We start from the raw sequence: 25394 nt of genomic DNA on the forward strand, positions 1-25394 counted from the left end.
AAGTACAGAAGTGAACATATGGAAAAATGAGAGAAAAAGAGGCTTATCCTCATTTTAGTGCTTATGTGATCTCTGCATATTGTGTTCTACATTGTATTAAAAATTATATATCAGGTAAACTTCTTAATCCAGACTTAATGTAATACTTTTAGACAAATATTTTACCCTTATGTAGCCATTACATTCAAATATCAGTGCTGATAGTCACAAATTCTGGTGTCCTTTTTATAAAAGGGGGTCACATGATTTAATTTTGTTGATCTGTGTGTGTGATTTGGATTTTTAATGTAGCTTTAACAATGTTTCAGTCATATCGCTATGATGTCTGCAGTGTGAAACTTTATAGTGATGTCTAGCACTGGGGCATTATGCCACAGACATGTAGCATCATGTCCCACCCGTCACATTATCCTGACACTAGTCCGACCAGTCCTAACACTAACCTCTTAATGCTGAGCGCCAAGCGAGGCAGCTGTTAGTACCATTTTTATAAGTTTTTGATATGAGTAACCCGGGGTTTGAACCTGCGACCTCTGGCATCCGAAGCAGATGCTCTAACACTAGGCCACTGAAGCAGTCAATTTTTTTGTTTATATTTGACTTTTGTTTTCTTGCCTGGATAGTACAGTGTGAACACAATAATGTTTGCATCCTTGCAATACCAGTTTGAGTCAGTGGTATTAGACATGTGCTAACAAACAGATCACATGGTTATTGAGTGTTTCTGAGAAAATCATACATTGTAAAATGTTAACAATGTAAGTTTTGCTAACCTTTATAAATTTATTGTAGATTCTTCCTGGATGGTGATTGGCTGTTGGATGTACATTCTGCTTGAACAGCATAAATTCTTATCAAGTGTGTGATTTGGAATTTTAACGTAGCTTTAACAATTGTTTTCAGTCATATTGCTATGATGTCTGTAGTGTGGCAGTTTATATTGATGTCTAGCACTGGGGCATCATGCCGCAAACATGTAGCATCATGTTCCACCCAGTCACATTATCCTGGCATCAAGCCAACCAGTCCTAACCTCTTAATGCTAAGCACAATTGAAGGCAACTGCTAGTACCAATTTTTATGTATATTTACACTGTTTATTTTTTTATATATATATTTTATTTCATTGCATGCTATTGTCATGTAACATTATATGTTTGACTTGACCTTGTCCAAAATTGAGTTCATTTCTGCTTGACTGAAATTGACTTTTTTAGTTTTATTCTATGTAAACAACTAATACATATCTAAATAATTCTCTTTGTGTATGGGTTTAAAATCAGAATTGTTACTAATAGAAGTATTTTGGTTTTGGAATTTCCTTTGTGTTTGGCATAATCCAGGTTATGGTTTTCATTTTGTAAACATCTGGATTATTCTAGAATGTTAATTTCCATTACATAATGTTCTTTTTTAGAAAATTATAATTATGACCAGAGGTCAAGTAGAGGACTATACAGTCTTGTAAATGAGAGGATTGTTTCAGTTGTACTTTAAGATCTAACACTTTCAAGTTGCATTATATGTTGTGTCTGGTTGGGCTGAATTTTATTTCTTCAAAATGATTGAATTCAAGTGATTATTTTCTCTGGAAATACAAAAGTGCTGTGATAAAATTTTTGGATAGAGACATTTATTGGAATTTATAGTGAATTCAAACCTGGAATTATATTACTGTGATTCAACAAAAGACTGTTGACACATCAACACTATATAAGCTACCACAGACATCATCGCCTTCAGGTTTTGGATTTATTAATTTATTAGGACTTGTATCTGTAATTCTTGGATTATTGTGGGATTTAATTCACAATACTCTTAAGTTTTTTTCTTCTCATTTTCACTTTGCATTCATGGGAAATAAATTATTTGTTGAATTTTACAAAGCTTGTTGCTTTTCACCCTTTTGACTGAACCATTAAGAGCATGAGCTTGTACAGTTGACGGTCATTAATGGTATTTATATGTACAATTGAATGAACCATCAAGAGTGTGAACTTGTCATATACTGATGACTGGACCATCAAGAGTATCAACTTGTAGAGTCGTTAATGGTATGTACATGTACAACTGACTGAACCATCAAGAGTATGAACTTGTCATATACAGTCATTAATTGTATGTATATGTGGAACTGACTGAACCATCAAGAGTATGAACTTGTCATATACAGTCATTAATTGTATGTATATGTGGAACTGACTGAACCATCAAGAGTATGAACTTGTCATATACAGATTCATTAATGGTATGCATATATACAACTGACTGAACCATCAAGAGTATGAACTTGTCATATACAGTCATTAATGGTATGTACATGTTCAACTGACTGAACCATTAAGAGTAAGTGTCTTACAAGTGAAAGTGAATACATAAAGAGTAACTTTTAAATTTTCAGTGGTGATTTGGAATGATGCCCATACTGAGGTGGACAAGAAGGTTGTGATTGACATAACCTTTGCTCAGCCAGTGGTAAGTGTCAGGATCAAATAAAACAGGTAGGAAAGGGCAATCATAAAGATTAGTGATCATTTAGTTTCAAGATAAGAAATTATTTGTAGAGAAGTTAAGAACAAAGGTTTACTCTCATTTTAAACTCAAATGTTTTTTTAAAATATAAAATATGAAGTGGAGATCAAATCTACCTACAGGCCTTTGATACCTCAGTATTTAAATGTGGGGGGGGGACCACTGAGAAACGAAGAACCATATGAGAAAAGAGTGAGTCTTACAGTGGCTGTAAAGTCATTTCATTCATGGCATATAATAAAACATTACTACAGTAAATCTTATTGACTAATCATTACTGTTGTTTGGTTTAATTTAAACTTTAAATTTTATTCATGAGAATTATTTATTTCTATTCAACAAAATAACTATCTTGTCTTGTAGTACTTTTATTGGTTATAATCTGTTGTGGACACAGTGTACATGATTACAATATATACAGTAAGGTCATTCTTGACATTTTCCACTTCCAAGTTTACAAGTGCATTATCTGTGGCCATGTAGAATACACGGATAGATCCTGACAATATTTTCCACTTCCAAACTTTACAAGTGCATTATATATGGCCATGTAGAATACACAGATCCTGACATTTTCCACTTCCAGACTTTACAAGTGCAATATCTGTGGCCATGTAGAATACACAGATCCTGACAATATTTTCCACTTCCAAACTTTACAAATGCATTATCTGTGGCCATGTAGAATACACAGATCCTGACATTTTCCACTTCCAGACTTTACAAGAGCAATATCTGTGGCCATGTAGAATACACAGATCCTGACAACATTTTCCACTTCCAAACTTTACAAGTGCATTATCTGTGACCATGTAGAATACACAGATAGATCCTGACAATATTTTCCACTTCTAAACTTTACAAGTGCATTATCTGTGGCCATGTAGAATACACAGATAGATCCTGACAACATTTTCCACTTCCAAACTTTACAAGTGCATTATCTGTGGCCATGTAGAATACACACATAGATCCTGACAATATTTTCCACTTCTAAACTTTACAAGTGCATTATCTGTGGCCATGTAGAATACACAGATAGATCCTGACAACATTTTCCACTTCCAAACTTTACAAGTGCATTATCTGTGGCCATGTAGAATACACACATAGATCCTGACAATATTTTCCACTTCCAAACTTTACAAGTGCATTATATCTGGCCATGTAGAATACACAGATCCTGACATTTTCCACTTCCAGACTTTACAAGTGCAATATCTGTGGCCATGTAGAATACACAGATCCTGACAACATTTTCCACTTCCAAACTTTACAAATGCATTATCTGTGGCCATGTAGAATACACAGATCCTGACATTTTCCACTTCCAGACTTTACAAGTGCAATATCTGTGGCCATGTAGAATACACAGATCCTGACAACATTTTCCACTTCCAACCTTTACAAGTGCATTATCTGTGGCCATGTAGAATACACAGATAGATCTTGACAACATTTTCCACTTCCAAACTTTACAAGTGCATTATCTGTGGCCATGTAGAATACACAGATAGATCCTGACAATATTTTCCACTTCTAAACTTTACAAGTGCATTATCTGTGGCCATGTAGAATACACAGATAGATCCTAACAACATTTTCCACTTCCAAACTTTACAAGTGCATTATCTGTGGCCATGTAGAATACACACATAGATCCTGACAACATTTTCCACTTCCAAACTTTACAAGTGCAATATCTGTGGCCATGTAGAATACACAGATCCTGATAACATTTTCCACTTCCAGACTTTACAAGTGCAATATCTGTGGCCATGTAGAATACACAGATCCTGACAATATTTTCCACTTCCAAACTTTACAAGTGCAATATCTGTGGCCATGTAGAATACACAGATAGATCCTGACAATATTCTCCACTTCCAAACTTTACAAGTGCAATATCTGTGGCCATGTAGAATACACAGATCCTGACAACATTTTCCACTTCTAAACTTTACAAGTGCATTATCTGTGGCCATGTAGAATACACAGATAGATCCTGACAATATTTTCCACTTCTAAACTTTACAAGTGCAATATCTGTGGCCATGTAGAATACACAGATAGATCCTGACAGTATTCTCCACTTCCAAACTTTACAAGTGCATTATCTGTGGCCATGTAGAATACACACATAGATTCTGACAATATTCTCCACTTCCAAACTTTACAAGTGCATTATCTGTGGCCATGTAGAATACACACATAGATCCTGACAATATTTTCCACTTCTAAACTTTACAAGTGCAATATCTGTGGCCATGTAGAATACACATATGCTGACAACATTTTCCACTTCCAAACTTTACAAGTGCATTATCTGTGGCCATGTAGAATACACACATAGATCCTGACAATATTTTCCACTTCCAAACTTTACAAATGCAGTATCTGTGGCCATGTAGAATACACAGATCCTGACAATATTTTCCACTTCCAGACTTTACAAGTGCAGTATCTGTGGCCATGTAGAATACACACATAGATCCTGACAATATTTTCCACTTCTAAACTTTACAAGTGCATTATCTGTGGCCATGTAGAATACACAGATAGATCCTGACAATATTCTCCACTTCCAAACTTTACAAGTGCATTCTCTGTGGCCATGTAGAATACACAGATAGATCCTGACAATATTTTCCACTTCTAAACTTTACAAGTGCAATATCTGTGGCCATGTAGAATACACAGATAGATCCTGACAATATTTTCCACTTCCAAACTTTACAAGTGCATTATCTGTGGCCATGTAGAATACACAGATAGATCCTGACAATATTTTCCACTTCTAAACTTTACAAGTGCAATATCTGTGGCCATGTAGAATACACAGATAGATCCTGACAATATGTTCCACTTCTAAACTTTACAGGTGCAATATCTGTGGCCATGTAGAATACACATATGCTGACAACATTTTCCACTTCCAAACTTTACAAGTGCATTATCTGTGGCCATGTAGAATACACACATAGATCCTGACAATATTTTCCACTTCTAAACTTTACAAGTGCATTATCTGTGGCCATGTAGAATACACAGATAGATCCTGACAATATTCTCCACTTCCAAACTTTACAAGTGCATTCTCTGTGGCCATGTAGAATACACAGATAGATCCTGACAATATTTTCCACTTCCAAACTTTACAAGTGCATTATCTGTGGCCATGTAGAATACACAGATAGATCCTGACAATATTTTCCACTTCTAAACTTTACAAGTGCAATATCTGTGGCCATGTAGAATACACAGATAGATCCTGACAATATTTTCCACTTCTAAACTTTACAAGTGCAATATCTGTGGCCATGTAGAATACACAGATAGATCCTGACAACATTTTCCACTTCCAAACTTTACAAGTGCAATATCTGTGGCCATGTAGAATACACAGATAGATCCTGACAACATTTTCCACTTCCAAACTTTACAAGTGCAATATATGTGGCCATGTAGAATACACAGATAGATCCTGACAATATTTTCCACTTCTAAACTTTACAAGTGCATTATCTGTGGCCATGTAGAATACACACATAGATCCTGACAACATTTTCCACTTCCAAACTTTACAAGTGCAATATCTGTGGCCATGTAGAATACACAGATAGATCCTGACAATATTTTCCACTTCTAAACTTTACAAGTGCATTATCTGTGGCCATGTAGAATACACACATAGATCCTGACAACATTTTCCACTTCTAAACTTTACAAGTGCATTATCTGTGGCCATGTAGAATACACACATAGATCCTGACAACATTTTCCACTTCCAAACTTTACAAGTGCATTATCTGTGGCCATGTAGAATACACAGATAGATCCTGACAACATTTTCCACTTCCAAACTTTACAAGTGCAATATCTGTGGCCATGTAGAATACACAGATAGATCCTGACAACATTTTCCACTTCCAAACTTTACAAGTGCATTATCTGTGGCCATGTAGAATACACAGATAGATCCTGACAACATTTTCCACTTCCAAACTTTACAAGTGCATTATCTGTGGCCATGTAGAATACACACATAGATCCTGACAATATTTTCCACTTCCAAACTTTACAAATGCATTATCTGTGGCCATGTAGAATACACAGATCCTGACATTTTCCACTTCCAGACTTTACAAGTGCAATATCTGTGGCCATGTAGAATACACAGATAGATCCTGACAACATTTTCCACTTCCAAACTTTACAAATGCAGTATCTGTGGCCATATGGAATACACAGATAGATCCTGACAATATTTTCCACTTCTAAACTTTACAAGTGCATTATCTGTGGCCATGTAGAATACACAGATCCTGACATTTTCCACTTCCAGACTTTACAAGTGCAATATCTGTGGCCATGTAGAATACATAGATAGATCCTGACAACATTTTCCACTTCCAAACTTTACAAGTGCATTATCTGTGGCCATGTAGAATACACAGATAGATCCTGACAACATTTTCCACTTCCAAACTTTACAAGTGCATTATCTGTGGCTATGTAGAATACACGGATAGATCCTGACAATATTTTCCACTTCTAAACTTTACAAGTGCATTATCTGTGGCCATGTAGAATACACAGATCCTGACATTTTCCACTTCCAGACTTTACAAGTGCAATATCTGTGGCCATGTAGAATACACAGATAGATCCTGACAACATTTTCCACTTCCAAACTTTACAAATGCAGTATCTGTGGCCATATGGAATACACAGATAGATCCTGACAATATTTTCCACTTCTAAACTTTACAAGTGCATTATCTGTGGCCATGTAGAATACACAGATCCTGACATTTTCCACTTCCAGACTTTACAAGTGCAATATCTGTGGCCATGTAGAATACATAGATAGATCCTGACAACATTTTCCACTTCCAAACTTTACAAGTGCATTATCTGTGGCCATGTAGAATACACAGATAGATCCTGACAATATTTTCCACTTCCAAACTTTACAAATGCAGTATCTGTTGCCATGTAGAATACACAGATCCTGACAATATTTTCCACTTCCAGACTTTACAAGTGCAATATCTGTGGCCATGTAGAATACACAGATAGATCCTGACAACATTTTCCACTTCCAAACTTTACAAGTGCATTATCTGTGGCCATGTAGAATACACACATAGATCCTGACAATATTTTCCACTTCCAAACTTTACAAATGCAGTATCTGTGGCCATGTAGAATACACAGATCCTGACAATATTTTCCACTTCCAAACTTTACAAGTGCAATATCTGTGGCCATGTAGAATACACAGATAGATCCTGACAACATTTTCCACTTCCAAACTTTACAAGTGCATTATCTGTGGCCATGTAGAATACACACAGATCCTGACAATATTTTCCACTTCCAAACTTTACAAATGCAGTACCTGTGGCCATGTGGAATACACAGATCCTGACAATATTTTCCACTTCCAAACTTTACAAGTGCAATATCTGTGGCCATGTAGAATACACAGATAGATCCTGACAACATTTTCCACTTCCAAACTTTACAAGTGCATTATCTGTGGCCATGTAGAATACACACATAGATCCTGACAATATTTTCCACTTCCAAACTTTACAAATGCAGTATCTGTGGCCATGTAGAATACACAGATCCTGACAATATTTTCCACTTCCAAACTTTACAAGTGCATTATCTGTGGCCATGTAGAATACACAGATAGATCCTGACATTTTCCACTTCCAACCTTTACAAGTGCAATATCTGTGGCCATGTAGAATACACAGATAGATCCTGACAACATTTTCCACTTCCAACCTTTATAAGTGCATTATCTGTGGCCATGTAGAATACACAGATAGATCCTGACAATATTTTCCACTTCCAAACTTTACAAGTGCATTATCTGTGGCCATGTAGAATACACAGATCCTGACATTTTCCACTTCCAGACTTTACAAGTGCAATATCTGTGGCCATGTAGAATACATAGATAGATCCTGACAACATTTTCCACTTCCAAACTTTACAAATGCATTATCTGTGGCCATGTAGAATACACAGATAGATCCTGACAATATTTTCCACTTCCAAACTTTACAAATGCAGTATCTGTTGCCATGTAGAATACACAGATCCTGACAATATTTTCCACTTCCAGACTTTACAAGTGCAATATCTGTGGCCATGTAGAATACACAGATAGATCCTGACAACATTTTCCACTTCCAAACTTTACAAGTGCATTATCTGTGGCCATGTAGAATACACACATAGATCCTGACAATATTTTCCACTTCCAAACTTTACAAATGCAGTATCTGTGGCCATGTAGAATACACAGATCCTGACAATATTTTCCACTTCCAGACTTTACAAGTGCAATATCTGTGGCCATGTAGAATACACAGATAGATCCTGACAACATTTTCCACTTCCAAACTTTACAAGTGCATTATCTGTGGCCATGTAGAATACACACAGATCCTGACAATATTTTCCACTTCCAAACTTTACAAATGCAGTACCTGTGGCCATGTGGAATACACAGATCCTGACAATATTTTCCACTTCCAAACTTTACAAGTGCAATATCTGTGGCCATGTAGAATACACAGATAGATCCTGACAACATTTTCCACTTCCAAACTTTACAAGTGCATTATCTGTGGCCATGTAGAATACACACATAGATCCTGACAATATTTTCCACTTCCAAACTTTACAAATGCAGTATCTGTGGCCATGTAGAATACACAGATCCTGACAATATTTTCCACTTCCAAACTTTACAAGTGCATTATCTGTGGCCATGTAGAATACACAGATAGATCCTGACATTTTCCACTTCCAACCTTTACAAGTGCAATATCTGTGGCCATGTAGAATACACAGATAGATCCTGACAACATTTTCCACTTCCAACCTTTATAAGTGCATTATCTGTGGCCATGTAGAATACACAGATAGATCCTGACAATATTTTCCACTTCCAAACTTTACAAGTGCATTATCTGTGGCCAAGTAGTTTACACAAATCAGTCTTTACAACAGTTTCTTCACACAATATCCGTGGTTATGCAACAATTTCTACTTCCAAATCTGGCACATTATCTATGTCATGCAGTAGAAAATGCTGTAGATTTAGATTTTTTGTACTTAATGGCCAACAGACAATGCACCAGTATCATTTAGATGAAGAAAATCTGGTCTTAGATAAATCTTTAAGATGTTTCTACTCCCAGACTTTATAGTGTGACCCTGCTATAGCATGCTCTGTTATAACACAAATTCGTATATAACACGATTGTGGTGTGGCTCCCAAAATTTCATACACATATATTTTCCTTGTACACAAAAAAAAATCTTTCTTAATGGTACCAAAAAAAACCGTAAAAAGTTTATTATAATTTTGGGGAAGAGATTGCGTATGAATATTACAAGACGATCATGGTGTGGCCTATGAAATTTTATATGTATATTTCTTGTACACAAAAAAGTAGGTTTTTCTTCTTTAAAGTACGAAAAAATAATGTATAAAAAGTTTATTCTGGGATTGCATAGGGCTTCGCCAATGTTGTAAACTTGTATTTTTTTCCCCTTATTTGCGGCAAAATATAACGTCTGGCGATTTTATATTGGCGACTTGATGGCTGTTTAAACTTATATATACAACCATTGTTTTGGAGTGCAGAAATTCAGAGACCCCATGAAAGGAAGCCACAAACTGAATATAAAATGTGCTTAAATTTATCTATTGTTACATAAACAAATTCTTTGTCCACATTGACAAACCATGTAAACAGTGCATTGTTATATCATAATTCGCTTATCTTGATATCTAGCATGAGTACATTATGTTGTGGGATATCCGCTTTTTTGTTGTTGACATTTCTGGTAACAGTGATCAACCAGATGAGGCATTATCTTTCATTGGTTTTTCGGATGCTCACTAGTAATTAATATATTTACATAGACTGACATTTGTATATGGATGGTAAGTCAAATTCTTCTTTTCACTCAGAATTAAATCCTTCAGAACACTCATATTTCCTGTAATAATCCCTGTCGTCAGACCAAAACACATGTGTCTCTTTTGTCCATTGACCCTTTGTTAAATGTCTGATGCATGCGTGGAAGGCATCATCACACTGCTACCACAAATGTCAAAAAAAAACAAACAACATCTTATTGGTTTATTCAATAGGCAGGGAAGAACAGTAACTAGACTAGTCGATATGATGGCCAATTCCTTTTTAAAATGAACCCAGATAAAATAGTTTGTTGAAATTTCAAAGGAAATAGATTACCTTTGAAGCACCAATTGTTATGAAAACATGCTTAGCAAATGGAGAAAAAAATCAGTCTCAATCGTGCAGTACAATTATTTGATGTTGCCGCCATAGTAAGAAATGGGCATTTGTTTGGTTCTCCAAAGCTGGCCTTTAGTGGTGATTATTCAATAATGCATGCACCCTTCATCAAAGAAAGCCGACTACAATCTTCAATAAAAACAAAGAACTTTTCTTCCATGGAAGTCAGTACCAAACTTAAATAAAAGTAATGCAATGTGATGGATTTTTGCATTTTCCAACGTGAATGGAACATGTTAACTGTGCCATGAAAGTTTTCCTTTTTGCAGGGACAAAGTTTATGCTTACGAATGCTACCAATGGCAGCTTAAAACGCAAACTAACTTTTACCAACTTGGCATGTACTGAAAAGTAAATGTTATTCTTCATTCGTTAGGTGATTGTGTTATGTTTTTCCACTGAATTCAGACCAATATGACCTGTGACAAAATTATTGAATATTTTAAATGTGTTGTTGTTGTTGTTCTAGGGTTTAACGCCATTTTTTCAGATCAAGATAGGCTATACATGGCAGCCAGTATAACTGGTGGAGAAAGAATCCTGAAAAACCCAGGGAAGAACCACTGATCCACGAGAAGCTACTGGCAGGCTTTCCCATGTACCCACGCTAGCCGAGCCTATTTTAAATCTGTGTGTGTGCATATTTTCGATGGAAACACTTGTATTGTGGATTGATTGTATATGATGAGATTCACGGTGTTGATACTCTATTCTTGCTATACGTTAGACATGTATATATAAACAGTATTCGGGGCCCCAAGTGGTCTAAAGCGCTCTCCATTACGGTTCACTGCCATCTCAACTCTGCATGGGTTCGAGTCTCAGATTTGGCCAATGTGTGTATGTGAGAAAGTTTGCCAGTAGCTTCTCACGGGTCGGTGGTTCTTTCCAGGGTTTTCCCGGGTTCTTCCTCCACCATTAATACTGGCTGCAATGTATAGCCTATCATGTGCTGAAAATGGCGTTAAACCCTATAACAACAATAATAAACAGTATTCACGTATATGTATAAATTCGTGGTTCTCTAAATAAAGTAAACTATTATATATGCCTTCTCTGTTTTCACTGCAGGTGTGTTTCTCATTTAATATGCATCGATTTAAGATGGTAACTGCTGATGAAGCAGATATTTTACTGCCTGCATTTATTACCTAACCCCCCCCCCCCCCCCCCCCCGCAATTTTTAGGGGTACATGCATCATTTTCTTCAGCTAATTGACCTGGTTGCTTATAACATGGTTCGGTCTATAACATGGTCGGGTTCTATGGCTTCCAACTACCGTGTTATAGTGGGGTTATACTGTATTGTTGTGTTATCTGTGGCCATATAGCATACACAGATATATCTTTAAAATATTTTCTACTTTCATACTGTATTGTTGTGTTATCCATAGCTATGCAGCACACCAGTTATAGAAATCTTGACAACATTTTCTAACTTGTGTTCATGTTGTATATCCTTGATGCTTTTCATTTTTAAAATCTGTAGAGGAGTATAAACAAATGGTATGAGAATACTATAGCTGAAACACTTAAAGACCTAATAATATTTCCTACCTTAAATATTTTCAGCATGTTTTTTTATGTTTTCTAATTTCATGGTGTTTGTTTTTTGTAATCATATCATTATGTTTTTTATGTTATAGATGTTGTCTAATGTTGCAAAGCGCTTAGAGCTTCTGAAGATTAGGTGCTATACAAAGTCCTCATTATTATTATTATTATTATTATGTGCAATCATGAGCAATATTGAGGTGATTTCCATACTTTTGGCTGAACTTGCAATCCATTTGCATAAATTTGGTTTTGTTGAATCTTGTTGGGGGTGTAGAAAAAATATAATTATGGTGTAAGCTTATATTCATAAATAATTGCATACATTAAGTATTTTCAATTTGAATATTGTTTTTATGCTATGAGACCTTCTTACAGAATCATCAATTGTTTTCTTGTAGATTGATTGTTGTGTTAAGGACTGTGATTCATGTATTCTCCTTTTCCAACAACCCTAGTAAACTGTACACATTTGGAACAAGAGGCAATCCAATAGGTGTGCATCTCTTACAGAAATGTATACATTGGATCCCCATTATAATATCTACAATACACTAATGTCATATGAGGTTCTGTGGTAACTCATTTGGCAGTGCATTGAACACGTAATCCAAGGCACATAGGTTCAGTACCTGCCCAGGTCAACCTGAGCCAGCCATCTTGGTGTGTCCTTGCGGAAAGAACTATGATCGCATTTCCTCAGCATTATATAGCCAATATTGTGTTAAAATTGACACTAAAAGCAATAAAAACCCAAACAGTAATGTCTTGTCATGAATACTTGCACCTAAAATTTTCGACATTATTTAGAAAGATGCGTGTGTGTGATTTAGGCTTTTTAACATAGCTTTAACAATATTTCAGTTGTATTGCTATGATGTCTGCAGTGTAGCAGTTTATAGTGATGTCTAGCACTGGGGTATCATGCCACAGACATCTAGCATGATGTCCCACCCAGTCACATTATCCTGACACCAGGCTGACCAGTCCTAACACTAACCTCTTAATGCTGAGCATCAAGCGAGCCAGCTGTTAGTACCATTTATGTAAGGCTTTAGTATGACTCAGCTGGGGATCGAACCCACGACCTCCCACATCCGAGGCAGATGCTCCAACCACTAGGCCACCAGAGCTGTTAGAAAGATGAATGAAATAAGAGTTGAAATACAGGTTGCACCAACATATTTGACCATATTAACAGTTCTTTTAGATCAGAATTCATGAAATATTCATGAATCTAATTACATGTAGTTCTAATTCAAGAGAAAAAAACAAGTTGAAATAAAAGTTACACAAATTTTAGAATATTAGGAAATTATTTTCTTTTTAAAAAAATGCTAAGTATCCAAACAACAGTATCTCTCATATGTGTGAATTTAAATTCTGGGTCAATGATAAAAATCAATAATTATTTTTTATGTCCCACCCTCAAGTTGTTGAAAGGGGGCATATTGATTCCTTACAAGTCAGCTTGTCCATATGTCTGTGTCTGTCCCAAATCCACATAATTGCAGTAGTACAAAAGTATTAAACTTGGATCCATGAAATTTTACACTTTATCGTTGTCCTGAGTTATATGACCTAATTAGATTTTCAGTCCATTACAAACAATTTTCCAGTTTTTTGACACGGGTTTTTTGAGCATAGTCTTTTTTCAGTAAAACGTATTAACAATTAAGCAAAAGCTTCTAGACAAATCAAATTCAGTAGGTGTATATGTAGATGACCTGAATAGATTTTCAACCATTGCAGCATTATTTAAAATATTTTTTTACTCCTTTCGAACATTTTTACTTTTATGTTTTGGTTGCAATGAAGGTATACACATTTTAGAAACACAAAGTTAGTTCCTGATTTAAATGAAATGGTGTTTTAAGAAATGCTTCATTCTAATGGCTGGCACTCAGCCTTACAATCCCTTGTCCAAGGCGTAAGTTTCTTTTGGTCATCGCAATGATTTTACATATTATCCACTGAATAATGAATGTCTGTATTTCTTCACAGGTCTATGTGAAGTCAGTCCAGCAGGGCCATTAGTTGTGTTGCCAAGTCACAAGAAAAGCAGCGTTCAGATTGTGGTAATTTTTATTTCACCTTTTTTAGCATAGGTGAGATGTAGATATCACTCATTTCAGTAGCTATGGCAGCATCAACATTTTTGTTAAGGTTTCAATAAAGTTTTTCTGTATGGTCATTAGTCCCATCCCTCAGAGAGATAGCTGGCATACATAGAATGTTGAATTAGGCAGCTGTGTTCTTTCAAATCCATTAGGGCATAACCGATTAGCATTTTTCTACTGATTTCTGATTCCGGATTTTGGGCATGAAATTTTTCCGATTCCGGATACGATTCAATTAATCGGAAATGCTAAATTAAAAGGTTTTTCAAATTAACTTTTTAAACCGTGTTACACACGTTTTGCATATCACACCGATGTCACAAGGGGAAGGATATGGCAGGACTATAGCAAAATGCAACGAAGTTCAAAGCCACAGTGCCGACCCATTCTTTGTTCAACAATTAGTTGATCTTGCCGCCAGGCTTTAATTTTCCCGCCTTAATCATTTATGTCGGCAAGCGGCCAGTTCCATCCTGTACTTTATTCAACAATTAGTTGATCTTGCCACTATGCTTTAATGTCGCGGTCAAATAAAAATAAAACAGGCTTTTGTTTGGTCCTATAAAGTTGGCCTCTTGCAGCGACTTAAATAAAAGCAATGAAATTTGATCGATTCTTGCATTTTCCAAAGTGATCGGTGATTGAAACAAGTTTATTGTGCTGTGAAAGTTTCCTTATTAACTTTATTTATATTTACGATTGTAAGAATCATTTTCTTTTAATACCTCATTAGCATGTGTCAATGTATTCAATATTATGCCTTCATTATTGAGGATGTTGACATAAACGGTTAGGACTGTATTATATATTTTAATAAATTTAAATCTTTCGGTCTAACTCAAGTATTATCGTTTCACCCCGTTGTGTTGACCATATTGGACTTTTCTGACTTCTTATTTAACTTTATTAATGCACTATCGAATGACACGCAGTGTTAGACACGGTGCTTTAGAAATTCAACTTTATTATTTTTATTATCCGAATCGGCGTTCCTGCCTTGTCCGACTCCGATTAATCGGAAGTTCATACTATCCGGTGGAATCCGATTTCCGGATCAAAAGTCGGTTATGCCCTAAAATCCATGCACCCCTGTCCAGTATTCAGGCAAGGTCATGGTCATTTGAAAATCTTAGTTGCATTGTTTTGTTTAAAATTATTATGTATGGCCATAATTCACCAACTCTGGAAGGGATGTCAATAGCTGTCATACTATGCCAATTGATACTGATGATGCACACCTACCCTCACTTTAGACCCCCAGTAAGGTTAAGTCTTCTTAAATCTCTGTGAAGTTTTGGTTCAAATTGTTCTCAATGGTTGCAACTTGAAAATCCTCTGACAGTTAGCTGTCATGCTTGGACTGTAGAAACGTGTAACTTTTCCAGTTCATATTCATGTAACCTTTTACTCTGACACCCTTGCAAGGTCAGTGTCATTTTAAATTCTTGGTAAAGTTTTTGGTAAAGGTTTTTCCAATATCATAATCAAAAACCCTGGAATGGATAGCTATCATCCTCAAACTGTTGAATCAGTAAGCACTATCCTTTCATATCCATGCACTCCTCCATTTGCATGGCTTCACTGTATCATGTATCAGGTAAAGGAGTTAGGAAGACCCGTAATGCTTTGGAATTTCTAGTTAGAAATACTTAATTGTTATTGTAATGTTATTTGTTATTGAAGAATAACTGCTGAAGGCATTCTATACTATTTATTAAATACAAGACATCAGTACAGATAGGAAAGGGAGTAAAGACTGTCCTGAAAGTATTTTTCCCACAGAACATAAACCCTAGTGAATCCATAACATAAACCAGCTGTTGGTGTGTATCTACTTTTGAAATAACACCCATTGTTTCCATTCTATCCAACTCCTCTTGAACTTTATTCAAGGGATAGGAACCTTTCTTGTTGTAGATAAGGCATAAGGTTTGTCATTTTTGTCCAGAGTTCTGTTATAGAACCATTTTGTTTTCCCTAGACTTTAAACAAATTTGGGAATTTCTTGCGATAATCCCTATCTAAATTTATAGATTTATTGTGACTTTTGCTTGCATTTTGTGAGTTTTTATCTGAGGCATTTACTGAGGATATATTTACCTGTTCAATAATCTTGAGACCCTGAATCGTGGGCCTGCCTAAGAGTGCTTGATTCAGTCCCTTTATAAAAGAAATATATCTTATACACTGAATGCATTGTTCGATTCCAGTCCACATGTAAATTTTCCCAGCACTTTAAGTTCAGAGTTCCCAGGTCTATACAGTTTTCGATCAGACTTTCATAGTTTTTGGTCTCTGATTTTTCATAAGTCTCTCATAGGAATTACAGTCACATCAGCTCTAGTATCGGTCTTGAATAAAAGTGAAGCATTCTTCAATCTCACATGCGTTATCCATGGCTGACCCTTTCTTTGTGCTAATAGTCTGTAGAAATCCAGGTTCCGCTCTCAATTCTATTGTGCGAACTGCTGATTTTGACAGCATTTTGCAGTGTCCACTTTTTTTTACACTTGTGGCATTCTGCTTCTTTTGCTGGACATTGGTGTCGAGAATGATTAATTTTCTTTCCACATCTCATGCATCCTTTTCTGCTGACATTGTTTTGTTGAACATTTGGGATTTTATGTTTCTGTCTCCCATATTTCAATGAAGATGATTTTACTGCATCCATTTCAGTCATTCGTTCTCCAGTTGGTTGTATAATTATGATCGTTGCTTTTTCACAGCCTTATTTTGTCGAGCTTGACTAACAGCAGACTCTAAAGTTAGATTTGCATCTAACTGCAATTTTTCTGACAGTTTTGAATCTCGCAGTCCAACTACAAGTTGATCTCTGATCCTTTCATCATGTATTGCCCGAAACTTACAATTATCTGCTAGATGTAACAAAACTGTCCACTGTTTCTCCCTCTTCCTGTCTTTTTTTAATTAAATTTTGCCCTTTCAGAAATTATATTTCTCTTTGGAATGAAATATTGCATGAATCTATGTCAAAGGCTTCCACTTCTTTTGATCTTCCTCTGTCAGGTTGAATGAAGACAAAATGTCATATGCCTCACTTCCCATGGAATAAGTCAAGGTATTTACTTGAATTTCTTCTTTTCACTAAGTCCAGATGCTTGACGAAAGCATTCAAAGCGCTGAAACCACTTTTCCCAAGTTTCAGGTCTTGAAAAATCAATTTTGTCCGGATTTGTAAATTGAAATGAAGCCATTTTCAACTCACACTAATCCAGTATGGAATATCTGATTACTTTTACAGTCAAGTGATATCTCAAAGCTACTTAGATTACGGCTTACACTGCAGTTATCATTCATATCAAAGAATGTTTGAAATTTCCAGTTAGAAATACTTCATTGTTATCATGCATATCAAAGAATGTTTGAAGACTCTCTGATCCTTCATTTATTTGTGTATGCATGGATGTGTAGTGGGTTCCACTATTTTGCATACATCAGATCCATGTTTGTATATATAAGTGTCTCTGTTTTTTCTTTTAATAGTTACATATAACTTTCATTTAAAAGCCTCAATGTTTTCATGGTTCTAGAATAATTATAGTCAATTTTTATATTATCCAGATATTGAACAAACAGCCAGTACTCGGTGTATTTTTCATTTCGTTAACGTGCCTAAAATCTCCATCATTCAGTGTGTATAAATTATTAACTGTCCCCAGAAACTGATAATGTAGTTCATTTTGGGGATTTGAGTGAGATATTTTCACAATAATTTACAAATATTAAGGTGGTATTGAAAAGTTTTGTGCTGATGTTGGCGACTGGAATGTGGTGTACCATTTGAAGCTAACCATTGTCACAGACAATACATTAACCATTGGTGGGTAGAATGCACTGCATCACATTTTAAACTACTTAACCATTGTCACACACCGTTGGTGTGGCTTTGCAATTTCAAACAGTACATGAAAAAAGATTTACCATATATGCTCTCTTATAACTTGAATCCAGCTGTAAACAGTATAGACCTTGATTTTGTTGTTACATAATGTGCTGGCAGTTCAGGGATTGTATTATTTTGGACTCGACTTAAAAGCAGGTATTAATAGCAACTGAACCAGAAAAAGGACTGGCACAGCAAAACTGATCCAAGTAAGGTCTGCCTAGTCACACCATGCAAGATCAGCCCCATTATACTCACACCAAATAAGATCTGCCCCATTATAATAGCCTCACCATCTTCCTCCTTGCACTGTATGACAATTCCCTAACCTCAGCACTTTCCTCCAACATAGAACCTGAACTAAAAAGAGCTGGAGACTGTGCAAAACAGTGGCAAATGTTTTCCCAATAATACCCCCTGTGAAGTGAAAAATGGATCCCAAAGTCATTTCCCACAAAATCAATATCACTTAAAACATTGTAAAGTAGTGCTAGAAGTAAATAGATAGTAATTAATATATATTGTAGGCCAGTCTGGTGCATGCACTGCTCCCTTGTGTTAGCATGCATGGAAAACTATCTAACCCAGTTACAATGCAGAGGCAGGTGTAGATCTCATGTTTTCTTATATAAAATACCCCCAAAATATTCCCCTATTTGCTGAATGTGAAAAAAATTGTGGAAAAAAATGGTAAATGAAACCTTGATAAATTGCTCATTTTATTCTCAAAAATGGTGTTTAATGCACGGAATTTCGAATCAGTATTTTAAATTGACAACTTTAATAAGAAGTCATAAATTAATTTTGTTAAAGTTTCTTTAAAAAGAAAATAAATCCGTTTTAGTGTACTCACCATAATGCTTTCTTGTTTTCAGACATTCAGAGTATCAAATCATTCATTAGAGTGATGCCCACAGTAACTTCCATGAGAACCTAATTAAGTCCCAACTTTAATATCTGACTTGCAGAAGTATTTACTGCATAGTTACAATTGAGTTAACCTGCTTTGTATTATGATGTTAAATATGTTATTTGTATCAACTCAGATCAAATGGAAATAGTACATGTATTAGAGCCAGCAGTCATGATGATGTGCCAAGTCAACTCATTTCAGTTGAACATTAATAATGACTTCTGGTGCAAATATCATTATGCAAGTAACATTTATTAAATATGTAACATTAATCAGTGGCTTATCCTTCTCATTCGCAGTGTGATGAAAGATAGCAAGGTAACCAGGACAAAGGCATGTTCTGTGCATGAAAAGCTTAGCTTCACAGTCTTCATTATACAGAATACAAAATTTGTATTGAACTTAAAATTCTGAAATCAAAACTCAGCTGGAGTGAGCAGAAGTTTGCAATTTTTTGCTATGAAATCAGATCAGTATTTACTGACAGAAGAATCAAAAATCAAGTTTCAGCATTGTTTTTTCTTAAAAAAAATAATCTGGTTTTGTTCTGAATAAAACAAGGACACTAGAATATACAGTAAAAATGAGCGACCTCTGCTATGAGCGACCACCTGTCATTTCTGACCACAATCGTAATGCATGGATCGATTTTATTATATAAATGCTCTGTCATGAATGACCACCTGCTGAACATGACAGCGATCACGATGTCTTGGCAAAATATGCAATTCAACACTGCTATGAATGACCACATCACAAAAATGAGGATATAATCAACTGACCTTTATTTAATCCCTGTAACAACAACCACTCATGCCGTTCTAAAAAAAAAATAGGCTGGCTAATGATATATAAAATTTGCTTATAGTGTTTTATAGTTTCTGCTGAAAGTCAGACTAAAAAGTACATGTAGATTATTCCCTAGTCTGATTCCCTGCTTCATATGCTCCTTGCGTTTTTCTCTTCTATTAATATAGGGGAGAGCAACACAGGGAGCATACAAAGCTGGGAACCAGACTAATTATTCCCGCACTTAGCCTGCTTCCTGGCCTTATCTTAGATTCTATGTATGACCCAGCATCTCCATAAATGACTGTACCGCGAGAACATAGACACCGCTGACTTATATGTAATCAATTGTTATAACTACTGCTTGATTAGTAATGATTGTTCTGATAAAAAGCAAACACAGAAAGAATAATAATAATTATATTAGAAAAAGGATTGTGGCTATCGGTGATAGATACTACATTCCGTAAACCAGGCAAATGTACATGTCACAAATTGCCATTGTAGTGCCAAAATTGAAGTAGTGGTTGTGTATATTGTTTGTCTTTAGAGTTAATCCATATTGCCTGGGGGTGAATAAGGTCATTTTATTTTAAACCAGAAAGGGAGAATCGTTTGTGGGATTCAGTTGATAGTGTTCAAGACTTGTGATGCTTGTTGTTTTTTCCCCGATTTTAAGTGATAACATCCCAATCAAAGCTGTTGTCTGTTCAAGTTGGTGTGACCGGGTTACACACTTTGTTTATTAAGTTAATCCCTGTTTGTCTTCTTTGAATGAAGCCGTTAACTTTTGTCTTTGAGTAAATGGTTCTGTTTCTGGATGAAATAATTGTTTCTTTTTAGTTCATTAATTGTTAGATATGCAATGCAATTGTATAGATTTTTCATATTTTCCCAAAGCCCAGTCAAAACCGTATTTACATTCAGTATTACAACTGGGTACTAATGATGTTAACACCTAGAATGTTAATAACAATGGATGAACCTCCAACTTAAAAAGAGAAATTTGAAGCATGGGGGAAATTAATTATTGTAACTGAAAGAAATGAAAAAGAGCAGACCACTCACAACAAAGTGGTTTAAAGGTCGGTAAAACAAATTTAGGTTGTTATAAAGGAAAAGGAGTAAATCAGAATGATTTCATATGCTAATATATGTGATCTTCAAAAGTAAATGTGATTTCATGTTTATTGATAGAAGTATATCTTTATTGCTATATGATTTTGTTTCTAGATGAATGCATACATTATTTTAGCAAGAACTATTAATAAAGAATAGAATATATGTACAGTGATTGTGATTATTTTTCTTAAAATTGTTCTGAAACTGGACCTTGGAAACTGGTCTTTTTATACAAACCTGCTATGAGAGACCACCTGTCTTGAGAGACCATTTTATGTTGGCAGAAGGGGTGATTTCTGATAACAGGTTTTACTCTATCCACATTCGACACAAAAAAGCAGTAGTGTAATACTCAGTTTGTTAATTGTTGTACATGTGATATGTCAAACCTCGTGTTTTTAATGTTTTGTTGTCGTGACAGTTAAAATTTATACAGAGAAACAAACAACTTAATTAAGGAAAGTTATCTTTTACAGTTATTCCCAACATTATTAGAAATTGCGCTGATCAGGTGTTTACTCATAAGTATATGATCATGAAATGAGTATTCAACCACTTATCCACCCCCACCCCTTCCCATTGATGATTTTTCCGAGGTCTGTCAGTTACTTGTGGCCTTGCAAATGATGCAGTCGGTTTTTGGACACTGTTGTATGTAAGTTATTGAGGGAGTGATATACATGTATATGTTTGTACACTAGACGTTTCCTTTTGTGCAAACAGCATTCTTAACATCTCAGTAAATAATAAAGGAATTACACTGAGGTAGAGTCTTAATATCTGTTCAATAAAATAATTATCTCATAGCCAGTCATATGAAACTGTTGAATATAAAACATATTTTTCAGAAGTTTGAGGACACTAAGCCTGATGAGACTGTGTCCCCAGTTACAATGCACATAATGGGGAGCTCGCATGTCTGGCCATTAACCAGTCTGGATCCATGCTAACCACTACATCTACCAAAGTAAGTCATTAATTAGACTGAAGTTTAATTCAGGACTATAATCTTATATTTGATGAGTTTAGTTTATTTATGCTGGTTTTACTGTTATAAAAGAATTTTTTATTGTATTACATCAGCACGACCAATGAAACTGATATTTGCAACAGTACTGATCCCAATTCACTTATAAATTGAGATTATTTGCAAGCTGCACATACCCAGATCTGCTACAGCATAATATGCTTTCAGAACTGGGTCTAAGCAGTTTGTTAAGAGTAATCAATAGAACAAACAGCATAGACCTGATTGGCCAGCATTGTTATGTATATTTGATTTAATTTATATTTCATTTAATTTGTGTTTGATTTGATTTGATTGTTTGTGGGTTTTGGAATCTTTTTATTTCTTTACATGTCAATGTAATGTAATTTTGCTTACTATGAATTTGATATTTTCCAGAAAATTCAGTTTGACCTAAATCTTTCCATAAATATCTAATAACAGATACACTGTTTCTATTTTTGACATAGTTCCTGGTCTTTGATTGAGGGTCAAGTAAGCAGTTTTTATTCTCGGAGTAAAATGATTGATTCTTATCAAAGACATACAGTGGCTACGTGATTTTTATATGTAAACATTATCACATGCTCCTCTATTTGGCAGTTAGGCATTTCCTAAATTGCGAAATACTTAGTATTAATAATGATGTTTAGAGAGAGATCTCAGAGTTTTGGATCTTTTAAACATTTGATGTCAAGTTGTTTTCCTCTGTTGTGACCAGTATTGAGTTTTTTAGTTTTATTCTAATTTTTCGGATTCTAAAAGATTAATTCTTTTTCCGTGGAAAATATGTGTGCTCATACAAAGTTCTTGAACAAAGACATTTTCTTAAAATTTGTATTTTTATTTTCAAAAATTAGAGGATTATTTATTGTGTTTCTACAAGGAACTGTAAACAACAACATTGAACGCGAGACAGGATACGTCATCGCCTCCCATCTTGGATTCTTCGTCAGGACTCAAACTTGAAATCATTAGAACATTTTATTATTAGGACTTTTAAAATATTATTCATGGATTATTCTTGGATTATTTTTGGATTTGATTCTTAAAACCATAAGTTCTTTTTTTTTTTTTACAGTAATTATCCAGGGAAATAAATTATTTATTAAATTTTTCAAAGCTTGTTTTCACTCTTTCTTGTGTTACTGTTTATTCAAGCCTAAACATGTAACATAAGAGTATATTATGCAATGGCAGATCTGTGTCAGTGTTGTTTGTAGTTGGAATTGACTTATAAGAAAGTATATATGGTATTTACATAACAAGTACAAAATTATTTTTTCTCTTCTAACACATTTTGCAGTAGGTCTGATATTTATTACATTGTTACACATTCTACTTATTTAATGGACATATGTATCTAAATGTATTGCTATTTGAAATCTTCTGTATTTGTGAATATGGGGCATGTCCCTAAAATAACAGTCGACAGGATAGCAGATCAGTTAGATGCAGCACACTTCAGCCACATTACTGGCAACTTTGACCAATTTTTATAAACTTTTCAATCAGTAACTTACAAGCAATGGAGTCCATCCTAATTTATTTTGTATGTAGCTGCCATAAGACGGAGTATATTATGTTCTCATGTTATATGTTCATCTGTCAGCCTGCTAACAATTACATTTTTGCATAATTGCTCAAGTTATCCACCATTTACAGTTGTGATGTGATGGGTTGTTATGCTGTCACTGCGGTAGGTGTGTTATGGTTGGGATGGGGTGCTCCCAATATGCTATTTAGATTATTATAGAAGTCCCACCCAGGCTCAATTTTGGTTGGAAGTTAAATTAGTGAAAGATAGACGTAAAGCTCCAAGCCCCCTGTCAGCAATGCCGAAAGTTAAATGATTGAATATACAAAAAGTGAAATTCAGTGAATAACAATTTAATAGTCGAGTGCTTCAAATTTCCCAAGTACTCTCCTTCTCCTCAACCCTGTGATAGCCTATTGCATCATTTGATTAGTAGTGTGAGATAGATTTCCACCTGTCCTTGTATTCTACTCATCTGTGTATTCCTCTCTCTCCTTTTCCTCCCATTCCTTCTCTTCCTCCCGACTTTCTCCAAATTCCTTCTCCTCCTCTTTCTCCACTTTCTCCTCCTCGACTCCTTCCCTCCTCCTCGACTCTCCACCAGCTAGACTTGTAGGCTCAACTGCTCTGCTAGTCTCACTTCCATCTCCCCTCTCAGAGACTTGGAACTTAACCAAAAGTTCTGTCACCCAAAAAGCTTCCTGTGAAAACACAAGGATGGTACAATATTTTCCTTAGCCCTCTCATCTACACCCAGCCTATCATCAGATAACGGCTGTTAATTTCTTCGGTCAAGCATTCATTCACATCAAAATACTCATATGTTCTTGTATGGTAAAACAACATCATAATAATAGCACGGTATCAATTACTTCTCAAACATACATCAATAAATTGCATCATATCAGTACATATTCCTAATCCCATTATACTAAACAATATCACAACAGTCAGATGCATTTCTTTACATTACAACTCATACAAAGTACACAAATATTCAAATATCCATGCATCCATATTAACTAATCTAACACACTTCAACCATTTTCCAAATTCAGACGTGTAAATTCTAACATATCACATGAATAAATGCACTAATTAACTACAAAGTAACCTATTAGCAAATGTCAAATTAATTCTGACCACAAGCTAATGATCTACATAATTCTGTACATAATTTTCAAATACGGCTGTAAATGAACACTACAAGTTATTTCTACTTACTAAATGATCATATTAATTAAGTATACATACTATACATAATCACAATTACAATGCTGTAATATTCTGCAAATATCAAGCAGATAACTTACTGACCTTTACAAAGCTTTCTTTCCTTAGAATCTCCTAAGTGTTTCCGCCAAATTATAAGTGGCTTCCTTGGATTAACCCTATATTTGCTCAGCAATCTTCCTAGGCAAGGCTAAATTTTTGCTTGCTAGTTAGAAGTTACAGTTCAGATCAAAATTGTTATCATACCCTCTATTTCAATTCTGATTGGTGTCACTTTGACCTGATCCAATCAAACGTAGCGGACAATGTCCTTCTCGCTCTCTGTCC

General features: G+C 35.2%; 1 long non-coding RNA gene across 1 annotated transcript; it reads left to right on the top strand.

Annotated features, from left to right (window-relative positions):
* Positions 1 to 696: 696 nt before the first annotated feature.
* LOC149803222 (uncharacterized) lies at positions 697 to 22259 on the top strand. The gene is made up of 3 exons (XR_016419952.1): positions 697 to 858; positions 2402 to 2501; positions 22140 to 22259. It is a non-coding gene; the product is annotated as an uncharacterized LOC149803222 (long non-coding RNA).
* The last annotated feature ends 3135 nt before the right edge of the window (positions 22260 to 25394 follow it).

The sequence above is a fragment of the Sinohyriopsis cumingii genome, chromosome 3 (assembly GCF_028554795.1).
Source record: "Sinohyriopsis cumingii isolate HCF-2022 chromosome 3, ASM2855479v2, whole genome shotgun sequence".
NCBI lineage: Eukaryota > Metazoa > Mollusca > Bivalvia > Unionida > Unionidae > Sinohyriopsis > Sinohyriopsis cumingii.